Here is a 12,139-nt window from a genome sequence, read left to right as displayed (position 1 = left end):
CTAAAATACTCGTGGTTAAGCATATTCTTGTGGGAGCAAGATCATCTTCTCGTGACTGACCATCCGGGATGGTATCCATCAGGATGCTGATGGGCAGCAGGCCTGGGAGAAGCGGCTGCAAGTGCTGCTGAGAAGCAGAGGTAGTGATGGACCGATCACACTCCAAGCTCTCTCCTTGTGGATGTCTGAATCAGCCTGCCTCCCTCCTTTAATGGAACTCTAAATCCTCAGGCCTTTTGGATAACTTAAGCAGCATTAACGAGAGTAGAATACCAGACATTCTACTAATTTAGCAATAAAGGCTTGATTCAGTTTCATTTAGGAAGAAAGATGTGTGATGCTAATTGTGTCTTCAATGTGTGAAGCAATTTGTTTCAGTTGCTTGGGTCTGCATTAGTATTTGTCTGTTTGATTTTCCCTTTTGCCCCATATTTCAAGTTATTTATTTATTTATTTTGGCCAGCATTCTTTTCCTTTTCCATAAAACAAAACAGCAACAGCAAGAAACCAAAATCATAGAATTGCCTGCCTGGCAGACAGATGAGTTTGGGGAAATAGGGCATGCTCTTATTGTCGGTTATTACTTGTCTTTTACAAATGCTGGTCATGGGTTATGACCTGTGTTTTCAGCTTTTGCTGGGAAATTACTCTTGTAGACTGTGTTGAGCAGCTGTGCCTTCCTGCTCTCCCTTGTGTGTCTTGGGGCCAGTACATTCAGAGGAAATTCGTTTATTCTTCATATGGAAACCATGTTGTATTGTTAACATTCCCTTTTCTATTAGGCTGCAAATTGCTGTCTTGTTGGACATATTTGTGGAGCTGTCATTAAATATATTGAGTCTCCTAGGAAAGAAAGACCTGAAACACAAATAAGTGGTGTTATTTTGTGAATAAATTATTAGTCCACAAATAATGTTGGCTGGCAACAGCAGAAAGTATGCCTCCCCACAAATAAAATATCAATTGGAATTGAGGCAAGGTAGGTATTGTCTTTGCTGCTGAGAGGCATAATGAATGATTCTATTTTGCAGTTGTTTCTAAAATGTAAGCATTTTCAATTCATTGATGTAGTGTTTGGTCTCAGGAGAACAGTGAGAATTTCTAAAGATGTTTTCACTTTCCAAGTACAAATTGTTCAAAGAGGAACATTGCGTACTTCGTGCTGGGCTGGACCAGTTGAATTGTTTCTGATGAACATTGATTTGAATTTGACGTAAAAGGTCAATGATGCTGCTCTAACTTGTCAAGAAACTCTCTGCTCCTCGTTTTGTTTTATTCTGTACAATTTAGGGTAGTCCAACCTCCACTTCAGAAATCTCTGACATCTGTTCTATTGAAGGAGATAGAAAACATTCTTTTAGGACTTCTGCAGTTTTCACTTAGGCCTCTGAGTCATAAAGCTTGGATGCTCTTGTCTTTCTCACTTTTTAAAATGCTTGGGACAAGGTGTAAGGAGCAGTAGACTTGCAGGCCTGTTCTAAGGCCCCTAGTGTATCTTGGCATAATGAGGAGAAAATGTTTGGTCCCTGATAGTTGCTTATATGAGAGTGACCATTCCAGAAAAGTGTGCTGTGCAGCCTGAGACAAAGGCATCAGGACATAGAATTGTCTCACCATTATTCTCGAGGGGACAATTTAATCTTTTCTGCTTGGAACCCCAAGGAGTTCATGGGACAATGAACCTTGAAAGAATGAGATATCACAATTTCAACATGTTTTCTTATAGAACAGAAAAATACAAAATAACAAACACCTTTATCTTTTTCTCTTTTTAAGTATTGTACTTCCTCTTTCCCACACCATAGCTGGATTAGATTAAAGGAATGTAAGGGGAGGGAAGCAATTAGTATTTACTAATCTAGTCCTATGTGCCGAGTATAGTCCTATACCAACTCTGAATGAAAAGATTTTTTTTAATTCTTGCAGCATGTTTTTGAGGTAGCCCCCATTATGATCCCCAGTTCACAGATGAGGAAAGTGAGAATTAGAGACTTAGGATAACTTCCCCAAGATCGTACAACTGGTAAGAGGTGCAACCATGATAGAAACTGAAATCTGTGTCAGTCCTCAATCTTTGCTCTTTACTCCAGTATTTTTTCTCTTTATTAATTTTTTCTTCATTTTTTCATAACCTCCTGCTTCTGGTGTCTCTTGCCGCCATTACTCTGGTCCTTAATTTGTTTGCCCAGAGAGCATGTTCCTAAATCTCTCCTTGCCTCTTTCCCTCCCTCTTTGCTGTACTGTGTTCATATCAGTTTAGCTGGCTGGCTAGCCAATCTTATCAATGCAGTTGAGTCAGATTCTGGAGGGCCTGTGAAAACACAGATTTGCTGGGTTCTAATCCCTGAGTTTTTTTTTTTTTTTTTTCTTAATTGAGATTGTTCACATACTATACAATTATCCAAACATCCAAAGTGCACAATCAATTGCCCACGGTACCATCATATGCTGTGCATCCATCATTCCATCATCACAATTAATTTTCTTTTCAATTTTTAGAACACCTTCATTACAAAAAAAAGGAAACTCAAATCCTCCCATACCCCTAACCACCCCTCCTCCATTGTTGACTCATAATATTGGTATAGTACATTTGTTACTGTTGATGAAAGAACATTAAAATACTACTAACTGTAGTATATAGTTTGTAATAAGTATATTTTTCCCTATATGCCCCTCTATTATTAACTTCTAGCTATAGTGTCATACATTTGTTTTAGTTCATGAAAGAGATTTCTAATATTTGTACAGTTATTCACAGACATTGCCCACCACAAGATTCACTGTTTTATACATTCCCATCTTTTAACCTCTAACTTTCCTTCTGGTGACATGCGTGACTCTGAGCCTCCCCTTTCTACCACATTCATGCACCATTCATCATTGTTAGTTATTCTCATAATAACATGCTACCATCATCTCTGTTTCTGTCCATTTCCAAACATTTAAGTTTGACTAAGTTAAACATTATTCTTGTAATAAGCAACCACTCCCCATTCTTTAACCTCACTCTAGATCCTGATAACTTATATTTCATGTCTGTGAGTTTACATATTATTATTAGTTCATATCAGTGAGACCCTGCAATATTTGCCTTTATGTGTCTGTCTTATTTCACTCAATATAGTGTCCTCAAGGTTTCTTCATCAACCCATTTTTTTTAAGATGGTTTTGTTCACTCATCATACATTCTGTCCTAAGAATCAATGGCTCCCAGTATAGTCATGTATTTATGTATTCATCACCATCATCACTATCTTTCTTCCACAAAGAAGGGGGGGAAGAGTCAAAGAAGGTAGAGAGACAAAAGGGAAAAAAAGAAAGAAAAAAAAGACACAAAACAAAACAAAAAACCAAACATGACAGCTAGGAAGCAACAAAAGGAAAGATACCATTAAACTAAAGTAGAACAGAGTCAGACAACAACACCAATGCCAAGAGTCCCATACCCCTCCCCTATGTCCCCCTCTTACAGGCATTTAGCTTTGGTATATTGCCTTTGTTACATTAAAGGAAGCATAATACAAAGTTTCTGTTAATTATAGTCTCTAGTTTGGATTGATTGTATTTTCCCCCCAATTCCACCCTATTTTAACACCTTGCAATATTGACATTCATTTGTTCTACCTCATGGAAAGAATATTTGTACTTTTATTACAATCGTTGAGCACCCTAGGTTTCCCTGAGTTACACAGTCCCAGTCTTTATCATTCATCTTTTGTTCTGGTGTCCCACATGGCCCCAGCCTCTGTCTTTCAACCATACTCACAGTCATCTTGGTTCAGTGTACTTACATTGCTGTGCTACTGTCTTGCAAAATTGTGTTCCAAACCTCTTACTCCTGGCTTTTCCTTTCTGTCTGTAGTGCTCCCTTTAGTATTTCCTGTAGAGCAGGTATCTTGTTCACAAACTCTGTCATTGTCTGTTTGTCAGAGAGTGTTTTAAGCTTTCCCTCATATTTGAAGGATGGGTTTGCTGGATATAGGATTCTTAGTTGGTGGCTTTTCTCTTTCAGTATCTTAAATATACCACACCACTGCCTTCTTGCCTCCACGGTTTCTACTGAGAAACCCACACATAGTCTCATCAAGCTTCCTTTGTATGTGATGGATTGCTTTTCTCTTGCTGCTTTCAGGATTCTCTCTTTGTCTTTGACATGTGATAATCTGATTATTAAGTGTCTTGGCATAGGCCTATTCAGATCTATTTTGTTTGGGGTATGCTGCACTTCTTGGATCTGTAAATTTATGTCTTTCATAGAAGATGGGAAATTTTCATTGATTATTTCCTCTATTATTGCCTCTGCCCCTTTTCTCTTCTCTTCTGCAAAGAGAAGTGCAGTCCTGACCTTCCCTGTTTAAGCTTCCAGATTATCTCAGCATTCCTGACCTGTCTGATTGTTATTTTCTCCTTAAATCCAGCAGTATCACTTCTTCCCCTGCAAGACTGTCAGCTGAATGAATCAGTCTTCTCAGAGTCTGCGGAGACAAGTGTACAGACACTGTCTGTCCGAGGACTTTAGCGTTGATCACCATGGGTAAAACAGAAAACAAGGTACGGCAACAACATGAATGGAAGAAGGCTACAAGGGGCGAGGCAGAGAGGAAGGAAAAGAGATGGAGCAACCACTGCCATGTGCCAGAGCCCGCACAGACCATCTGAGTTAGAAGAGGCACAAAAAGCAGTGTCTTGCCACTTGCAATCTGGTAGGGAAGATGCAACATTCTTTTAAAGAATATTCCAGCTATATTATATCATATATGATTATATGATATCATACTATAATGTGGTTTAATTAGAAAAGAGGGAAGGTTGAGACCAGGCTTAAAAAATAAATAACAAGCCCATCACTGATTTTAGCCAGTTAACGTACTTGGAAATTCAGTTAAAAAGCAGTTCTGACAGGTTTGAAAGGAGAGGCAGAATGGGATTCTCCCTTTTAGTATTTAAACTTCCCTCACAGCTAAGTAGACAATGATGGTGTGTGAGATTTAAATATTCTGAGAAAATCAAACCAATGATCTAGGTGTTTATTTTCTTTTTCATCTGTGCAATGTGGAAGCAGTCATGAATGATAGGGAAGGATTTATGAGAACAAAGACCAAAGAAATTCCAGCCAGATGGGTTATGAAATGTAGATACAAGAAGAATATGACGTTGAGTAGACATACCTCCCAATCTGCAAAAAGGCACTCTCCAGAATAACTATAGCCATCCCTCCTCTGCCCACCTGAAGTCACGTAGGAGAGAAGAGGCAAGAGTGAAAAGCAGAATGAAACACAATAATATTCATTTAGTGGGCAAGGAAGCAGAACCAAGAGTTTAATTCTTTCTATTATTTGTGTTTGTCTCAATTGAGCAGAGGAGGAAGTGCTGACTGAGATTTGAGAAAAACACATTGTCAAAATGATAATTCTATATGTGAGAGAATGGAAGAAGGAAGCATAAACGAGGCTGATTTTCTTCATGGTTCTGATTCCTCTTAGAAAACCAGATTTGCTGGTTAAAAAAAAAAATGTGTTACAATTTTGTTACCTGGAAGTTTTTTTAAAAAGGTTTTAGATAAAAGTACTAAAAGATAAATAGTAGTTGCAAAAATTTTTGGCTTCTTAAATTTTAATTGGTTCATGTCAAGAAGGACTTTTTTTTAATGAATTAAATAAAAGTTTCTAGTAAGCTGAGTCTGATAACTCCCTCTTTTTCCCCAAAAGAAGAAAAGAAATTTTTTTACCTATCCATAAATTCATATAACTTTAGGGAAGTTAACAAACATATATTGAGCACCTATTGTTTGCCTGTCTCATTTAATGTTCATAATAACCGTTTAACTCAGTTTACAAATAAGTAAAACTGAGGCTCAAAAGAGGTTCCGTTATTTTCCTAAAGTAACACAAATGTCGATACGCTAATAAGAGTAACAGCAAGGCAATTTTATTGAGCACCTACTCTGTGTCAAGCATGATTCAAGGACTTCCCATGATTTTACTTACTTTATTAACCCAGCCTGAATTAAGATCTGTTTACTTGATCTTCTGATTGACATACCCTATTTGCCGGTGACATGACTGAAACTTAGAGAGGTTAAGTCACATGCTGTCCAAGGTGAACACCAGAGCTAGGTCCAGTGGCCATACCAGTGCTCTTTCTAGTTGATATTCCTTGTTATCCTGACTTTCCGAAAACAAGGACAAGCCTAATTAACCAGCAAACAAATTATTTGTATTGGGGGCAGCCCCTTCAGAGGAGAACAGTTAGTGAACTCTGGGTCTGCTTTATGGGCTGATGTCACCCTTTGGTGTGATGTCTGCCAAGGACATCAAGACTGAAGATAAAGAGACAAAGTGTTCATTTTCTTGGGTGTAATTTCAACTCTCAAGTGTATGCTCCATGTAGTTTATAAATACTATTTATAAATATTTATAAATACTCTTCTGAATTTTCTGGGTTAATGCAGTTATAACCATGTGGATGCATCAAAGATTGTTCAAATTTTTGAATTACAAATTACAAGGTATTTTTAGAGCTACAATGGGCATGTCTGACTTGTGGAAAAATACCGCATCACAAAGGAGTAACAGAGCTGAGGTGTGAAGCCCTTGTCTAGAATGAGCTGGAGAGTTTTCTGGGTTCCACATTCAGTCTTATGATGAACTCCTGTTGGCTGTGAGTGATGTTAGTGACTCCCAGAGTCAGACCATCCATCTTTCTTTGCCCTTCCTTGCTTCTTTTTTGCTGCTTCTGGTTTCAGGGTGGTAATAAAGTGCCTCAATTTTTTGATGCTTTTCTAGTATCAGAGCTGAACATAGAATCCACAGGAACTTCACATTTTTCCTTCCAATTTCTTGCTGGAGTTGAGAGGAATTCAGATTTGGAATCAATACATGACATGCTGCGAAAGAATTAAACAGAAGTGCTGGTAACATGAAGATAAAATGTCTTTTTCCATCCTTAAGTTTTCTTTGGCTAAAGCAAGGGGTCATGATAATAAAAGGAGGGACATACCTCAAACAGGAAATTCACCCCACTGCTATGTAACCAGAGGGTCAACTGGTTTTACAACACAGGTCAAAAGGTGAATTAAGGCAATATTATTTATTCACTTTCCCGTACGAATAAATGGCTTTGTCTGTTTCCAAGGTGGTTATATGCAGCATTTTGGAGGAGCTGTTAGTCTGAAATATTATCTTTCCTGTGATTTTAAGCACATCATTGCCCTTCTTTCAGGGAAATCAAAACGCATGCACGCATACAACATGTTTTATTAGCTAGCGCCTCTCCTCTCCCTCAGGACATCGAGGGGATGGATAGATGGTAAAATGCTGTCCACACAATTCAGCATTTCACTGTGGGCTTCTATCAATATTTACTACCTGTGGGCCCTGGGGCTTCGTGCAGGACTATTCTGGCTTTGAGTCAAAAACCTTGGCTTTCATTTCAACACTATTCAATTTCCTGACTATGGAAAAGGATTTCCACTAAAATTTCCCCTCCATAAACCTGGAATTGTAATAAATAAACGTTTCCTTCTCACCACCTCCAGCCCCCAAGGACCCCCTGGTATCTGTGAAGGATTCAGTAATCCTTGTGAGAGAGCTGGTACCTAGGATTTTCTCTTGTAAGTGTGGTGAATTTCAGGTTATTCGGTTTTTCTGTTCCATTTAAGGATTTATTCTCTTTGCTCAAAGCCTAGATTTGATCTCTCAGAAGGCTAAGTTTCTATCCTGTGACATAGTGCCTGAATCAGAATAAATCTTCTTCTGAAGTTTATCAAAAATCAATCCTATTATTTTTTTCATAGTCAGTTTTACATTCTCCATCCTCCCTTTAATTTAAGTTGTGTTATCTTTATAATCAGATTCCAGCTGCAATTAGAGATTTGTTTTTCTAATTCCCGGTGCAGGGCTGGCTCCTGCCTCAATACTGATGAGGAGTGGAGGGGCTTGAAATGAGACAAAAGACTGATCCTGAGAGCCCATCTGGTAGCAGAAGAACCAATTGTTTAAAAGAAAGATAACTCCTTTAAAAAGTGACATGTGTTGCCTTGATCTCTTCTCTGGGTTGGCTTTTCTTTTTCTTCTGAGTGAAAGCAACCAGCCGTGATGTTTGACCTTCCAAGGAACATCGGGGTAATAGGAGAGGATCCGTCCAAGGCTGGGGTCCCGGATTGGAGAGATAAGCGAAAGCAAGCTGAACTCGGTGGGTACCCAGCGGGTCTAAGTCAACAGTTCCTAGTTTATGACACTACTGTCTCTCTGGTCTCCTTGCTTCCAATATTGAGCTCTCGACCTTTAAAGAATATAAATGGGATCAGTCATTCTGCCGCTTAAAATCCTGCAGTGGCTTCCGTCACCTGAGACCAGAACACTCAAGTGCTTGCCACAACTGGCAAAGCCTGACTTTGCCTTGTCCCTGCTGAATTCTCCAACCTCCTTTCACTTTCCCCTTTGTTTCTTCTCTCCAGTCACATGAACTTTCTTTAATTTTGCTGTATTTTCCAAGCTCTTTCTTGCCAGAAGATCTTACTTAGGTCATGTTTTTCTTGCCTGGAAAGTTCTTTGTCCGGTTGACTCCTACTAATCCTTCAGGTTTTAGTTTAAATGTCGCGTTCTTGGAAAGGCCTTTATCATTAATCTGTGTCAGAGCACTTTGTTGTTTTCTTTATTTGAGTATAGTTTAATATCTGTCGTAACCACTGGATTGTAAGATTTGTAGAGATGGGAGCCATATTTGTCCTGTTCACCACTGAACCTCTGATCACAGGCACAAGGAGGTGCTCAAATAGTTTGTACGTGTGCACCTCGAGGCAAGCCCAACATGCGCAGCTCAGACTCAGATAACACTCAGCCTAGAGCCAGATAAAACTAAGCAAGTTGTTGGACCCTAGAAGGCCCAGTTTTTCAGGAGCAAGTTCATGTATCAAAATCCCGGCATATGGGACAGGACTAGGAAATTTGTGTGATCTAAACGCAGAGGAGGAGTCCAGATACACACATGGGAAAGCTGGCAGTGCCAGAAAGGGTCAGAACCTCAGTAAAGTGGTAGGTAGTAGATACACGACACCAGTAAAAAGGAGACCTCAAAAACAGAAGCAGTATCAGGCCTCAAGAAGGAAGTTTCCCACATGAGAGCATTCAGATTTTACTGCAGTGATTCAACTGACAAGGTCTTGCTGTGGTTCTCCTATCACCGTTCCCAGGCCTGATGGGCCCTGACATGTCTTTTTGCCCTACAGACTACATGAAATGTCTGCATTTGATGACTGGCCCTGGCCGTGGGCACTCAGTGTATACAATACCTCAATCCAGGCAGAGTGCTGCGCAAACGCTGCATGACAATTTTTGGCATTCACCATACAGTTTGCAATTATGACAGCTCCCTTCTGTTCCCAAAGGCATTTAGGTAGGGTGATAGAACATTTTCATCTATTTTAAATGAGTTGTATTAGATTAAAAGAACCTGAGGCTGAAAAGCCCACATGGGTAACAAAGGGGAAAAAAATCATTCAATGCTGCTTTTACAAATGATTTTTTCTTTGTAAGAGACACCTACCCTTATCAGGGAAGAAAGAAAACAAATGATCTAGAATCTTATTGGGTTGATGGAAAAAGACTGCTGGCATTGAACATTGTATACTGTTTTTCAAATTATTTCCCTTTCTTGGGTAAACTTACTGACTTTAAATGAAAGGGTTATTGTTATCATCAGGGATCCATCTTTTGTTCTTAAGGTTTTTCCTCAAGTGTCCCTGTATTAGGAAAAGACACAAAAGCTAAAACAGGGTCAGCCAACTTTCCCCCCATTTCTCCGTCTGATTCTATACATATTTCAATTTTGTTAAGGACAAGGAAAACTTTTCTTTTCTGGATATAATATTGACCCAGTAAAGTGCATCCCACATCCCGTGGCCCTCCCTTTTGCCATGTGGACAGTTTATGGGAAAGCAGGGTACATTGTGAAAGAGAAGAAGCAATGGGCTGTCTCTTCCAGGAACAAATTTTTATGGGTGATCCACCATAGTGAAACCAGAGAAAAAATAAAAAGTAGCAGCTGTTAAACTTTGGCCCTGAGTGAGCCCCGAATTGTTGAGGTTGGAGGCCAAGAAACAGGGTGACCTAGCTTTGTTGGGCATCTTAGCACCACACATCTGGGCCTGTAGAGCTAATCCTTGGGCTTGACACTGCAGCATTGTAGTGCAACTCTGCAGGTAAGCACGGAAGGTGTAGTATCCACATCCTGCAAACGCAGGTCTGAAATGGATGATGGGACAGCCACACATTTCAGAGATAAGGTCAAAGTTTAAACAGAAGGTAATGACCCCTGTCTGAATTGTACTTGGTAAGATGTGCAGAAGAATCTGATGGGTTTCAGTGTACACTAAACCGGAAAGGAAGGGAGAGACCCAGTGATTACTTCTGGAAATAATACACTTTATTTATTTGCTGTGGATTCATCAGGATATCATCATGTGGTTATAGAATGCTTCTTAATGAAAAGCCTTGTGTGTAGATGGATGCCCTCTTATTTTATAATTTAATACGCTGCTCTTCAGTGACTAGATTCAGCAAATGGTTTTGGTCTTTAGTCAAAGAACCAGAAAATTTTATTTATAGGTGTATGTCTACATCCAGGTACCTGTAGTGTGGTTTTGCTTTTTCTTTCCCTCTCTCCCTCTCTCCCTCTGCCCTCCTTCCCTTCTTTCTCTTTTCCTCAGGTCCCTTCCTTCCTTCCCTCCTTTTCCAGCTGCTTCTGAAAACAGCCCAACATTAGATAACTCCTTTGTTTTTTCTTAGGAACGGAGCAGGCATTTCCGCTCAGTGAGTTCAGCTTATCAGGAGAAAATTACAAAGTGGAGGAGTAAACAAGAAAATGACCAGGAGCCTATTTTGAAGCTCTTTGTTGAAAAGAAGGCAAACCTTCCTTCTCCCTCTTACAAAGAAACCTCCCTCACAAACATCCATTTGCCGGAGACACATCCCTTCCCTACAACTTGTACGATGTTCCAAAGGGAATTTTCAACATCTTATCACCCAGGCATAATTTTTTTTATAGATTAAAAAACATCTCCCTGCTATAAAATGACAACAGAGCAGACAGCGGGTGGAGCGACTCGGAAATTATCATTCTTGCCCGCCTGCATGGGTGATTTGAATTGAGGCTGAAGGTTTATAAACCAGTGCTTTGCTGGACCCTCAGGGTGAAAGGAAATTTCTTAATCAAGAGCTCCTCATGGAAAACATTGTTTCTGTAACAGCCTGAGGTCAAACTCTGGGAATAGCTAGCAAGAATTCCTCTGGCAGTGTTCAGCTGTCTTGAGGTTATGAGGGGAGAGTGGATTCCTTTCTCCCCTTGTCCCCTTCCAAGACGTAGGGCTGGGGGCGGGGGTGGGGGGGCTTGGATCCTGAAGAACTTAATCTGTCTCAGCCATTTCTGAAGTGCTCATAGAAGCAGACAGTATCAATTGCAGCTGAGGTTGTCTTTGCTTTTAAAAACTTTTAGGCTTGGGGAAGCACTGTTTCTTTAATTATCGGAAATACCTACCCAGTAGGAAAAGAGAGAGATTGAAGGCTCAAAGAGCTGCAGGCGCCAAAGATCTTGCTTATGTGCTTAGAAAATGATAACTATAGAATCATGTGTTATGTTTTTCAAAGGCAGTTATTCTTAGAAGAGTTAGAAGTAAAATCCTTAGGAGGCCCTAGTCAGAGACACTATTCAATCACGAGGGGACTCTTAAAACCAACTGCTCTCAAAATCTTATTGAAAGAAATTCAAGGAAACAATTTGAACAAGTTTTGAACTGAAAAAATCCAAATGCAAGGAAATTTGGGTTGAGGGGTGGGGCATGAAAGTAAATTCAGGTAATTAAGTTAAAGACCACATGAAAAATCTCTGATTCAGTGAGCAAACGTCTTGATCATGTTTCTCCACTGAAGTTTCTAGGGGATGCGTGAATGGAGGAGAAGGAAGGTCACCCAGCTAGAGGCTGTTTGGCGTTTCTCCATACACTATGCTACTCTTCGGCCTGGTTTGAATACCTGCCTCAAATACGAGTTGGCTGAGGTCTTCTGGGATGTGCTTATGTTGTAGCTCCTAGGACACAATCTGGTACAAAGTGGGCGCTAAACTAATACTTGTGGCATGA

General features: G+C 39.8%; 1 pseudogene; it reads right to left on the bottom strand.

The window, feature by feature from the left end:
* The window catches only part of LOC119545165, a 158,403-nt pseudogene that overhangs the window by 32,386 nt on the left and 113,878 nt on the right, over positions 1-12,139 (bottom strand).

Source organism: Choloepus didactylus, chromosome 10, assembly GCF_015220235.1.
Source record: "Choloepus didactylus isolate mChoDid1 chromosome 10, mChoDid1.pri, whole genome shotgun sequence".
NCBI lineage: Eukaryota > Metazoa > Chordata > Mammalia > Pilosa > Megalonychidae > Choloepus > Choloepus didactylus.
This window is presented reverse-complemented; position numbering and strand designations above follow the sequence as displayed.